Genomic DNA, 13,560 nt, shown 5'->3' on the forward strand with positions numbered 1-13,560 from the left:
GCGGGCTGGGGCCACAGTGCAGGTGAGCAACCACGGAACCCCAGCCTGGATGGAGACCCCATGAGAGCCACTGGGGGACCCGACGGCCCCAGTGTCGGTGTGGCTGGTACTTCCTTTATAGAGATTTCCCCATTCCTGTCTCACCCCGGCCACACCAGAGAGCTCTTGGCCTAGGTCAAACCCACCCCTTAATGTGGCTCATTAATTTCAACTGGCCATCACTTTGTAAAGGTTTGCTCATTGCCAAGAATTGAGCAGCCACTATGAGGCTCCAAGTGAAGGGGCAAAAATAATTTAAAAATGCCTGCCAGATTATTGTATTAATAGGGTTCTGCATTTATTGCTGCGTTTTTTTTCAAGGAATATATATATGTATATTTTTAGAGCACTTTGAGGCTTACAATAACATCAAGAAGAAGGCCCAGTGGTTTCCCATGTACTCTGTGCTCCCACACATGTGTAGCCTGCCATCATTATCAACATTATGTACCAGATGGTACATTTTTTGCCAAGGGTGAACCTAGACTGGTACACCAGAATCACTCAAATCCATGGTTTACCTTAGGGTTCACTCTTGGTGGTACACGTTCTATGGGCTTGGACAAACATATAATGATATAGATCTTTCATTATAAAATCATACCAAGTATTTTTACTGCCTTTAAAATCCTCTGTGCTCTCCCTGGTGTTCATCTCCCTCCCCCACCCAACCCAGCAAACACTGATCTCTGTGCTGTCTCCATAGCTTTGTCTTTTCCAGAATGTCATGTAATTGGAATCAATCATACAGTATGTAGCCTTTTCAGATTGGTTTCTTTCACTTAGTGGTAGGCATTGAAGTTTCCTCCATGTGTTTTCATGGCTTGATAGCTCATTTATTTTTAATGCTGAATAACACTTTGTTTTAGTGTCATTTACTTATTATTATTCATGTACTCCAGCTTATTTACCCATTCACCTACAAAAGGACATCTTTGCTGTTTCCGAGTTTTGGCAACTGTGAAAAAAGCTGCCATCAACATTCCTGTGCAGGGTTTTGTGTAAATACACATCTTCAGCTCCTTTGGATAAATACCGAAGAGTGTGAATGATGGATCATATGGTAAGAGTGCGTTTAGGTTGGGAAGAAAGTGCAGGGCTGACTTCTAAAGCGGCTGTCCCATTTTGCATTCCCATCAGCAACGTATGGGAGTTCCTGTTGCTCCGCACCCTCATCAGCATTTGGTGATGTCAGTGTTCCGGGTTTGGGTATGTAGTGGTATTTTAAAATTTGCATTTCCTGGGGCGCCTGGGTGGGTCAGTTGGTTGAGTGTCAACTTCGGCTCAGGTCATCACCTCGTAGTCTGTGAGTTCAAGCCCTGTGTGGGGCTCTGTGCTGACAACTCAGAGCCTGGAGTCTGCTGCGGATTCTGTGTCTCCCTCTCTCTCTGTGCCCCTGCCCCATTTGCACTCTGTCTCTCTCTCAAAAATAAACAAACATTAAAAAAATTTTTTTTTAATTTGCATTTCCCTGATGACATATGATGTGGAGCATTTTTTTATATGCTTGTTTGCCATCTGTATCTTCTTTGGTGAGGTGTCTGTTAAGGTCTTTTGTCTGCTTTTCAACCAGGTTGAAGTTTTAAGTGTTCTTTGTATATTTTGGATGACAGTGCTTTATCAGCTGTCTTTTGCAAAGATTTTCTCCCATTCTGTGCTTAGCTAATTCTCTTGACATTGTCTTTCACAGAGCAGACGTTTTTTAACTTTAATGAAGTCTAGCTATGGATTGTTTCTTTCATGGATTGTGTCTTTGGTGTTGTGTTTGAGAAAGCGTCACCATACCCAGGGTTATCTAGGTTTCCTTTCATGTTATCTTCTATGAGTCTTATACTTAGGTGTTTTACATTTGGGTCTAAAAATCCTTCAGGTTAATATTTGTGAGTCTAGATTTTTTTTTTTTTTTTTTTTTTGCATGTGGATGTCCAATTGATTGTTCCAACAGCATTTGTTGAAAAGACTATTTTTGCTCCTTTGTCAAAGATCAGCTGACTATATTTATGGGGGATGTCCCTTTTGGGGATTTTTATTCTGTTCCATTGATCTTTTTTTTTTTTTTTTAATATTTTTTTAACGTTTATTTATTTTTGAGACAGAGAGAGACAGAGCATGAACGGGGAAGGGGCAGAGAGAAGGAGACACAGAATCTGAAACAGGCTCCAGGCTCTGAGCCATCAGCCCAGAGCCCGACGCGGGGCTCGAACTCACGGACCGCGAGATCATGACCTGAGCAGAAGTCGGACGCTTAACGACTGAGCCACCCAGGCGTCCCTCCATTGATCTATTTGTCTGTTGTTTCACCTACGCCACACTGTCTTGAGTACTTCAGCTTTGTGGTAAGTCTTGAAGTCGAGTGTCAATCCTCCTACTTTGTTGTCCTTCAATATTGTGTTGGCGATTCTAGTTTTTTTGCCTCTCCATATAACCTTTCAAATTAGTTTGTCAATATCCATGAAATAACTTGCTGGGGTTTTGACTGGGTTGCACTGAATCTATAGATCAATGGGAGGAATTGACATCTTGGCAGTATTGAGTCTTCCTATCCATGAACATGGAATATCTCTTCATTTATTTACTTTTTTCATTTTGTTCATCAGGGTTTTATAGTTTTCCTCAGATAGATATTATAAATATTTTATTAGATTTATCCCTAACTATTTCACTTTGGGGGTGCTAATGTAAATAGTATTGTGCTTTTCATTTCAAATTCTACTTATTCATTGTTGATATATAGGAAAGCAATTAACTTTTATATATTAACCTTATATCTTGCAATCTTGCTTTACTCTCTCATTAGTTCTAAGAGGGTTTTTTTGTTGTTGTTGATTCTTTTGAATCTTCTACATAGTCATGTCATTTGTGAACAAAGACAGCTATGTCTTTCATATATCTATATCATCTATATCTATATCTATATCTATATCTGTATCTATCTATCTTTTATTCCCTCTTCTTGTCTTATTGCATTAGGATGGACTTCTGGTACAATATTGAAAAGTAATGGTGAGAGGGGACATCCTTGTTTTGTACCTGATCTTAGTGGGAATACTTCAGTTCCTCACCATTAAGAATGATGCAAGGGGCGCCTGGGTGGCTCAGTCGGTTAGGCGTCCGGCTTCAGCTCAGGTCACGATCTCGCGGTCCGTGAGTTCGAGCCCCGCGTCGGGCTCTGGGCTGACGGCTCAGAGCCTGGAGCCTGCTTCCGATTCTGTGTCTCCCTCTCTCTCTGCCCCTCCCCCGTTCATGTTCTGTCTCTCTCTCTCTGTCTCAAAAATAAATAAAACGTTAAAAAATTAAAAAAAGAAAAAGAATGATGCAAGCTGTAGGGGCACTGGGTGGCTCAGTCGGTTAAGCGTCCAACTTTGGCTCAGGTCATGGTCTCACAGTTCGTGAGTTTGAGGCCCACATCGAGCTCACTGCTGTCAGTGCAGAGCCTGCTTCGGATCTCTCTGTCGCTTCCCCATTTGTGTTCTCTCTCTGAAAAATAAATAAATCTTAAAAAAAAAAAGAATAATGTTAACCGTAGATTTTTTTGTAGATAGTCTTTATCAAGTTGTGAAAGTTCCCTCTTTTCCTAGTTTACTCAGATCTCATTATGAGAGGCTGCTGGATTTTGTCAAATGCTTTTCCTGCATTTATTGATACAATCATGTGATTTTTCTTTTTTTGTTTGTTGAAATGGTGGATTACATTCATTGATTTTCAAGTGTTGGATCAGTCTTGCTCACCTGGGATAAATCCAATTTGACTGTGGTGTATAGTTCTTTTAATGGTTTTTTTTTTTTTATTTAATTTGCTAATATTTTACTGAAGACTTTGCATCAGTGTTCATGAGAGATATTGATCTGTCGTTTTCTTTCCTTGTAATGTCTTTGTCTGGTTTTGGTATTAGGGTATTGCTGGCGTCATGGGATAAGTTAGGAAGTATCCTTCTTCTGTTCTCTGAAAGAGATTATACAGGACTGGTGTCATTTCTTCTTTAGATGTTTGATAGAATTGAGCAGTGAACCGTGTGGTCCTGGCGCTTTCTGTTTTTGAAGGTTATTAATTATTGATTCCATTTCTTTAATAGATACAGGCCTATTCAGGGCATTTACTTTTTCTTGTGTGGATTTTGGCAGATTGTGTTTTTCTAAGAATTGGTCCGTTCATCTAGGTTATTAAATTTGTAGGCATACAATTGTTTATAATATTCTTTTGTTATCCTTTTAATTTCCATGGGTTTTGTAGTGATGTCCCCTGTTTCATTTTTGGTATTAATAAGTTGTGGCTTCTCTTTTCTTTTCTTTGCTTAGCTAGGGGCTAATTGATCATATTGATATTTTCAAAGAACTAGCTTTGGTTTCATTGATTTTTCTCAAGTGATTTGCTTTTAAAATTACAAATTTTTTAAAAAATTTTTAGTTAATTACCTGGCTCCTAAATATATCTCTTTTATTTTTATTTAGTTTTTATTTATGCAATTTTTATTATCCTGGTACTGCATGCCACAACATGTTCTAACTGCTTGGGATTCAGCAGTGAAAAAAAAAATGAACAAAAATTCCCACCCACATGGAGTGTATGTTCTGGAACTGGGGGGAATGGGTGGAAAGGACAGTAACCAACAAGTTCAAAAATTCATTTTAGTTCCTAATTTCCTAGTGAGGCCAGCTCTAAAAAACTTGTCAAAGCAGGAGTTCTGGTATGTTCTTCCTCTATCATTCTCTTAAGTGTTTCTCTTTTAAATCTCAAGTAATGTTCTGACAATCGATATTTAATTAACATGACCAAGCAGTGGCCCGGTTTGTGTAGAAGGAGGCGTGTCTCCCATGCTCAGGGCTGTAGGAAGGAGGGACTGACATGGATGAGGCATGGGGGCACCTAATGGAACAGCTTCTCCGTTAACCTCCCAAGGTGATCTTGGCAGCCTAGCGTGGGGTCAGAGGTCCCAGACTGCTACCTTCTAGTGGGGCCTCTGGCCTCAGGAAATTACGAAACTTTTGTAAGTAGGAGTTTTCTAACATGGGGTAATAATACCGACATCATGGGGTTGGTCTTCTCTTCCTGAATGAGTCTTAGGGCAGGGGCCAAATTCACTGGATGGTGGTGGACAGGCAGGGGAAGGGGTTCCGGGGAGAGGACACGGCGTCAGGAAAGGCCTGGAGGCATTAACTGTATTTCACTCTTGCCTGCTTATAACAAGGGCATCAGTCATAGTGAAAGAATGAGGGTCAGATTTAGGGTGCCTTTGTTGAAATGGGGCCAATTCCTGGGAGACCAGCTAGAAGGGTTATTGGAAACACTTAAATGTCGTGTTTAAGTTCATGGGTTTTGGAACCAACTGCCTGATTGCAAATCCGGCCTCTGCCATTTTTTTTACCTGTGTGATATTGGGCAAGTTACTAAACCTCCCTGTGCCTCAGTTTCCTCCTCCGTGAAGTGGGGACAACGACAGCTCCCTGTCCCAGGCTGGGGTGAGGATAAACCGATGTAAAGCACCCCTAGTCATGCCTGGCACCCAGCAGGTGTCATGAGGGCGTCTGCTGGGACTGATGCTCAATTACTAATCTGAGAACCGCCAGACGGAGGGTGGTCAGGACCATGGGTCCCATTGAAGAAACGGAACCCCAGGGAGGTGAAGTGGCTTCTTCAAGGTCACACGGCTGAGCTGGTGTGCGAGAGCTGCGATCTGCCCCCTTCTGTCTGAGTGTCAAGCCCACCCAGAACCCAGCGCAACGTCTGACCCACGATGGGTCTGCCCTACAGCCGCGGCCTGAGGGAGCCCGGATCCAGGGGTTCACGGGAGACCCCAGATGCTGGGTGGAGAATGCCCCCATCTTCGCACACATGGCTCAGACCGGCTGGGCGATGCTCTCCCTCTTGCTTCGTCCGACCTTGGCCTGAAGCCTCTGCGCACAAAGGGCCCTCTCAGACCATTCCGCGGGAGACAGGGGCCTTCTTCAGATAGTAACAGAGGCCCAGTTACCAGCTCCTCCTTGAATTAATATAAGCATAGCATTTCTGTTGAAATCCCTGTCTGGATTAACCACTGGCTAGAGGATTTAACTCGTGTACACACGGAAAATCTCTACACACTTGTCTCCTAATATTTATTCTGGCGACTGGAACATGCAGATAAGGTGAGTGCCTGATGTTGTTGGAAGTGCAGAATAAATTTACATTCTCGGAGCCACCAAGAGCCACATATATATCCATGTGTGAGCCTGGCTGGGGCCTCGGAAGGGGGAAAGCCAGCTTCCGGCCCATGGAAGGTTTGACTGGTGCTTCCCTAGGAGCCAAGGCTCCCTTGTGGGGATCCTAGGTCCTTAGAACCTAACAGCCTTTGACTTCCCGGGTCTTAATTTCTAAAGTCTTAGACTCTTCAGTGAATAGATTCTTAAACCTATAAAATATTCAGTCAGAATCACAGGGTTTTAGGATTTCGAGGATCTGCACCATCATCTTGCCCGGGCACCCACCTGGCATCCTAATCCCTCCCACAATGTTGCCGTGAAGGCATCTTGTCCCAGCACCACCTCCTCCAGGAAGCCCTCCTTGACCACTTGCACTGGTTCAGAGCCCCCGTCATAGGCCCTCATGGCTCCATCGGCTTTGCCTTATGAGACCCACCAGGAGTGCCATTTTGAACTTGACTCCTACCCCTACTGTGAATTCTGAAGAGTAAGAGAGGGTCTGCCGTCGTTCACTCATGAATCCTCAGCGGCCGGCACTCAGGAGATGCTCAATGAGTACATCCCACGAGGCTACACTGTACCTCCAGCTGCAATGAAACTGCTCCGTGAGGCGGGATTGGTGCCACCTTACCTCTGGCTGAGCCCACACGGGGGCGGGTGTGCAGTGCCCGCTGTACTGGGGATCGCTGGGTAAGCGATCTTACCTTAGGGGGAATGAGCAGGGCCAGGATCTGAGTGGGTGTTCAGAGAAGCCATGTGGTCCAGTGGGTCAGAGCCTCAGCTGGGGAGCCAGAGGCCCGCATTTAAACCCTGGCCCTTCCACACCCCTAGCTGGGTAGCCTTGGACAAGTTGTTTGAGCCTTTTTGTGCCTCAGTTTCCCCAGTTGTAAACGAAGGATGGTGAGCGTTCTGACACTAAATGGGATAATAGATGTAAAGCTCGGAGCTCAGCACCTAGTACACAGTAGGTGTTCAATAAATGCGCAAGGCTTTTGCATCACCCAAGTCATGTTTGCCAGAGAGCGTCCGCTAAGGAAGAGGCACTAAGGGACTGAGTACACAGAGTGACCCAGCAGGTAACCCCGGCCGTGGGCCACTGCACTGTGGCTCTGACATGGAGACCACACATGGGCGCAATGGGCGGGACTCCACTACCCAAGAATCACACAGTGCTCCTGCTTCTGGAAACCAACCTGCCAGCAGCACAGACCACGGCTGAGCCCCTGAAACGATGCCATTCCTCGAGGAGACCAACCGGCAAGTTGACCACACTGAGTTCTCCTGCATGTGAAAAGGCCCAGTGGTTTGTTCTCCAAGGAGGAGTCATGTCTTCCTGGTGGGGGTTCGCCTGTGCTGCGGGTGGGGCCTCAGCCCGCCCCACCGTCTGGGGGTTTACAGAGCGTTTGATCTGCTGGCCTGGGATCACGCATAAAAGCGTGCCAGACCTGGGGATGGCTTGCTTTATTGTACAAGAGGTGCAGGCACAGGCTCACGGCCAAGGGGGGCCAGTTTGTATCACGCGCTGTCCACCCAGAAACTGCCAACCACACGGGGTGTTGGAATGGTCACCCGCAGATCCAGCTAAAGTGCCCTTTGGGGCCGTGTCCCTAATGAGAAGAAACAACGGGTCGGAGTGAAAGTGGTCCACTTATGGCCACTTCTCAGTGAGCCACCGGGGGGACTTGGTGATTCCCATCCTTGTAACTCTGGGCTCTGCAGGGCTAGATGTCCTGCCCCCCACAGGACCCACACGCGTCAGAGAACCCAGAAAGGGTCTCTGGTTTGTTTGCTATACGGTGGCTGCCTAGGTGCTTTGGGTTCCTGGTATCCAGGGACTAGACGGCAAGAGGGTGGCCGGGGCACTGTCTTGAGAAGGGTAATTGACTCAGATCAATTACCTTTGATCGCAGAGGGGAGGGCTGCTGCTGTGCAGCGGGGAGGGGAGGAGGAAGTGTGGAGCCCCAGTGATCTGGAGGGCACCCTTGATGCTCTCTTGACAAACCGCGTCTGTCAGTGGGCAGGTGCGGTTTCCCTGCCTGAGAAGAGGAAGGTGACCAAAGCTCAGGCCCCTGGCGGGAGGCTCAGGGTCGTGTTATCAAATAAGCCACCAGAGTGAGGGCGTGAGAGGGTCTAGGGCAGAGAGTGAGGAGGGGTGGTGAGCATCATCGCAGCCCTGAGCCCCAAGACAGAGGGTGGGGGGACTTGCACTTTTGCCACTGACCTCCTCCTTCCACGTCCCCCTCTGGGAGAGCCGGCCACCCACGTGCTAGAGGATTGGGAGAATGGAGAAGGAACAGAACCATGACAGCCGTGGCCAACACGGAGAGGCCGCTCGGAGGTGCTGACAGTTCATACTTCCTATCCTTCTGTCTTCCCCGGGGGGGAACTGCTCAGGGCAGAGTGAGGCACAGGCGCCCAGCCAGCTCGGACAGATGCCACTCACGCCGCTCGCTCTGGACCGGGTTGGCAGAGCTGGTCAGACCTGCACCGCAGCTCGGCGTTCTTCCGGCCAGCCCTGCTTCCCCGCTCCACGCCTTGCACAGTTGAACCCTAATACGTGCCTCTCACTCCCCTCCAATCCAACTCCAGGATCCATGTTGTGACGCGGGGGAGACCAGTGGGTGGGAAATAACCTTGCTTTTCTGTGCCTCGGTTTTCTCATCTACGAAATGGGGCTAATAAATCCCCTGGCCTTGCAGGAATGCAGAGAATGGGTAGGAAATAGACTTCCTGATCCAGGAAAATACAGGCATGCGCATACACGCTAAGTCAATTAAAAACCTCTCTGCTCGCACCCGTGCCTGTGGTACGGGCTGGGCTGAGAGCTACCGCGGAGGCTGGCTCTGAGATCCTGCCGGGAAAGAGCTCTCAGAAGCCTGACTCCCGAGGCCAACACACCAACATGTACTGCTCAGGCCGCCCTTCCGGGTCCCCACAGAAGGGAGGGGCAGGTGGCAGAGGCGGCTGGCAGGGCGGGGCGCGGCCAGGGGCTGTTCCCTCCTCTCCCCGCTTTCCGGGAAGCCTCACTCCCCTCCTCAGGCTGCTGCACCACATTTCAGATCCGAACATCTAGATCCATTAGAAGGAGACAGGGGTGGGCTTGCTCGACATCTACGGGAGGGGAGGCTCGGTCTAGGAGGGCCTCGCGAGTGAGCAGACAGGCCGAGACAGGCCATATTTCCCCAGAGCCCCAGGCTAGGTGGGAAGAAATGCGGGCCGCCCAGCCCAGGCAGGGGCTCCAGAAACTGATGCATTAAAAGAAAATATTTATCAACAAATCAGGGCAGGAACCAACCCCCCTTCTTGTTGGAGCAGACCTTGAAGGATAGTTCCCGGATCCGCCTGCTCTGGGTTTTTGCTTCTCGGTGAAGGTGATGGGTGTGAGGCAATTCTAATGAGCGGGGCCTGGCCCTCGAGACATCCGCAAGGCTGTCCGTCTCTAGCATCTTCCAGCTGTCAGCAGGGCCCATCAGAGAAACACGTTGATTTACTCCAAGGACTGGGGGGTGGGAGTCGGGTGGATACAGCCAAGCAGAAAGCAGGGGCCTGGACCAGCTTGGGGCGGGCGGCGGTCAGACTGGGCTCTGGACCGCTCAGGTCACCAGGGCAGGGCACGGAGCCTCAGCAGCCTCCCTGGCAGAGCACGTGGATTTTCCAGGGCCTTGGGATAGGGGGACGGTGGACCCAGATTGGGCCTGCCCCGCCCCCCACCCCCTGAGTCTCAGTGGTTCACCGTAGAGGCGGGAGCCTAACAAACCAGAGTTCACATCCCAGCTGGGACTCCCAGCTTGGTGACGTAAGACATGCCACTTAATATCTCTGTGCCTCACTTTCCATCTGGGGCCGTTGATGTCCATTGGACATCCAATGGACATATTATGTCCATTATGTCCGTAATATCTCTGTGCCCCACTTTCCATCTGTGTCCAATTGGGGGTTAAAGCCTTTGGCACGGTACCCGGCACAGACCGAGGGCTCACGTAAAAGCTTTTCTTCTTCCTGGAATTATCAGTGCCTTTCCACAGGCAGGTACTATAGGTATTTATCTACAGTATGGTTCGCGCAGTTGAGGTCTTACGGTACATCCAGTTTTCTTTCTTGACTGATCACGGTATCGTGAGTGTTTTCTCACATCATTAGAAGTTTCCTCGACAGCAAGCTGTTAATAGCTTCATAATAGTCCCTCATCCAGATGCACCGTCATTTGATTTGTCGCCCTTTCTGGCTCGACAGATAGGGCTACGGTTTCTCCATCTTCCCAGGGACCTGTAATACACGTCTCTAGACATAATCCTCGCTCCAATCCCTGACCGCTTCCTAAGGACCAGTTCCCGGGGCGGGGGGTGGGGAGGGGGGCGGAATCGCCGCCTCAGGGCTGGCATTTCTGAGGCTGGCGACACCTCCGTTCCGTAAGTGCCTTCCAGAAAGCTTTCCAGCCGTGCGTGCGAGTTCCTGTCTCACCGCACATTTACCAGCGTCGATTATTCTCTTTTTATTTAGTCTTCACTAATTCCGTGCACCCCAAATTCTATTTCGTTGTCGCCTGGAGACACAGAGCCCTGGCCTGCGGCTTCTATCTCCCGGCAGGGTGACAATCAAATTATATTCGGGGGCTTCCGGCAAATGTCATGATGCAAGGCAGCCTATGGCAGGGTAGCCCCAGGCAGGGAGACAAAGGAGCTGGGTTCCCCGACTCTCCTCATTCACTGTGTGACCTGAGTATTGTATATTGCCCTCTCTGGGCCTTTCTTTATCAATCTCCTACAATAGCCTTCCGGCTGGTGTCCCTGCCTCCGATTCGTCTAGCGGCCAGAACAGTGCCTGGCACATAATATGAGCGCAGCAAATATTGGCCGAAGACTGCACTGCCACGGTGACCTTTCCGAAAGGGAAATCTCCGCCATCTCATTATGCCGCCTCTAACCTTCCCGCAAGCATCCTAGCATTTTATTTACTTTTTCGGTCTTCTCATGAATTTCTGCTTCTCCTTAAGCATATGAAAAGACACAAGAGAGAAAAACGAGAAAAAAGCCAGAGAGGCTACAAAAGCATAACTTTTCTTAAGCCTGTCAGGGGGCTGGGGCTGCAAGGCACCCAAGTGAACGGAAATCCACAGGATAACAGGACCCCTCCGAAGAGAGACAGAACGCAGAAACCATCACCGCCGGCAGAGCCACGGAGGGAGACAGGGCTGCCATCAGGTCAGGTAAGGAACAAACAGCTAACGGGTTTATGGATTCTTAAAGGCTGAATGTGGACCCCATGACAGCTTAGTCTTCTTTCGAGCCCCAGACGCAAGGGGCATTCACATTCATTCACAAGCCATTTCCCGGGGGAGCTCAGCAGAGACTGGGGGCGGGACACGGGTCTGAGGCGGTCACCTGCAGGGGGCGGCTGGCAGGCACAGAAAACCCTCCCATTACCCAGATCCTTCCCTCCTGTGAAGCTAAGCCTTAAAACGCTTCACTGGGGCAGGAACATGTCACCCTCAGGACCTGGGCAGAGATCTGCTGCCTCTGGGGAAGGAGCAGAAGCAAAATCCTTATTTATCCATTCATTCATTCATTCATTTATTTATGCATGCCAGGGAAGCAGACTGTCTCCATCAGCAATCACCTTGGGGTTCTAGGCCCTCCAACCTGCTACGCGGCCTTGTGCAAGTGCCACACCTCGCGGCCTCAGTTTCTCCATCTGAACAGTGTGATGATGGGAGTAGCCCGGCGGTCCTCAGCTCTAGCTGCGGGGATCTCTTCTAGGCAAGATGGGGTGACAGGGACCGGATTTATCTTCCCGCCTGAAGTGACCAAAAAACAAAATTACGGAACAATGGCTTACGACAGCCTGGACATCAGGCAACGGAGAAGAGCGGGGAAACCCAGGAAGTGAGCCCCACAAGTGCCCTGGTTTCTAGCCATGAGAGAGCTGTCAGGCCCTGGGCCAGGAAGAAGGAACCCAGGTGGAGCCCAGTGGTGGTGGTGGGGGGGGGTGTCCCGGAGTCCAGGAGGTGGAGCTGAGATTCTAGGAGACCATGGTGCCTCGGAGAGGAGAGAGCTGAGCAGACAGGTCTGAAGAGCGTGCAGAAGGGGCTTGAAGGGGGAAAACCCAGCTGTCGATTGAGAGCCACTCCGGTCCCAGCCAAGAAATCTCAAAACAAGATCCTAAAGATGCCACGTGAGTTTCAAGCTCCAGAACAAAGCTCAGGAATACTTACGGCAAAATAAAAGCATACCCAGCCCCCAGCGAGGTAACATCCACAATGTCCAGAAAGACGCCTGGGGTGACCGCGGTAACGTCGAAAAGGGAGGTTTCAGAGTAATCGATTTTACCAGAGGTGATGATCCTATCACGAATTCACCCAGAGGACCTACGCATCCTCAATGTTTACGCGTCTAACGGCGCTTCAAATTATGTGAGACAAAAATGATAGAACTGCGAGGAGAAACAGACGAAGGCACAGTGATAGTGAGAGGCTTTAACACCCTTTGTTCAGTAACTGCCAGAGGAGCCCGACAGAAAATTACATATACCATACGGAGAACTTGATTAACACCATCAACCAATCTGACCTACGTGACATAGAATATTCCACCAGGCAACAAGAGCGCACATTCTTTTCCCCGTGTGTATCTAAATATGGTACGTAGACAATATTCTGGGTCACAAAACAAGCTTCCACAAATTTAAGGGGCTCGAGTTGTGCAGAGCATGTTCTCTGGCCACAATAGAAATCAACTGGAAATCTGTAACTTAACAGGAAGAGTTCTTGAAAGATCTCCAAATATTTTCAAACCCAATAGCATACTTTGACGTAACCCGAAGTGTTAAAGAGTCAACCAAAGGGGGATTGGAAGGTGCTTTTCACCGAAAGAAAATGAAAACACAACGTATCAAAATCCGCGGGAGGCCGCTGACGCAGTTCTTAGGGGAAATTTATGGCACGAAACGCCTACATTTGAAAAGGAGAAATGTCTTGAATCAGTGACCTCAGCTTCCACTTTAAGAAACTGGAAACAGAAAAGCGAATTAAATCCCGTGTAGACAACAGAGAGGAAATAAGTATCGGGGTAGAAATCAGGGGAGAAAAGCAATAGAGAAAATTAATGAAACCGAAGGTGGTTCTTTGAGGAGATCAATAAAATTGATAAACTTCTAGCCACACTGATCAGGACACAAAAGAGGGGAGACACAAGTTATCAATGTCAGAAATGAGAGAGGTGACAGCATAGATCCTACATACATTATGACCCTGGAATTCTTCTGCAAGTGGGATCTGTCTTTTTTCATTCATTTATTCGTTCATTCATTCGTTTATCCATTCATTCACATCAGTTTGGACTCATAGGTA

Source organism: Panthera pardus, unplaced genomic scaffold, assembly GCF_024362965.1.
Source record: "Panthera pardus isolate Hobbes unplaced genomic scaffold, ASM2436296v1 HiC_scaffold_11, whole genome shotgun sequence".
Classification (NCBI taxonomy): domain Eukaryota; kingdom Metazoa; phylum Chordata; class Mammalia; order Carnivora; family Felidae; genus Panthera; species Panthera pardus.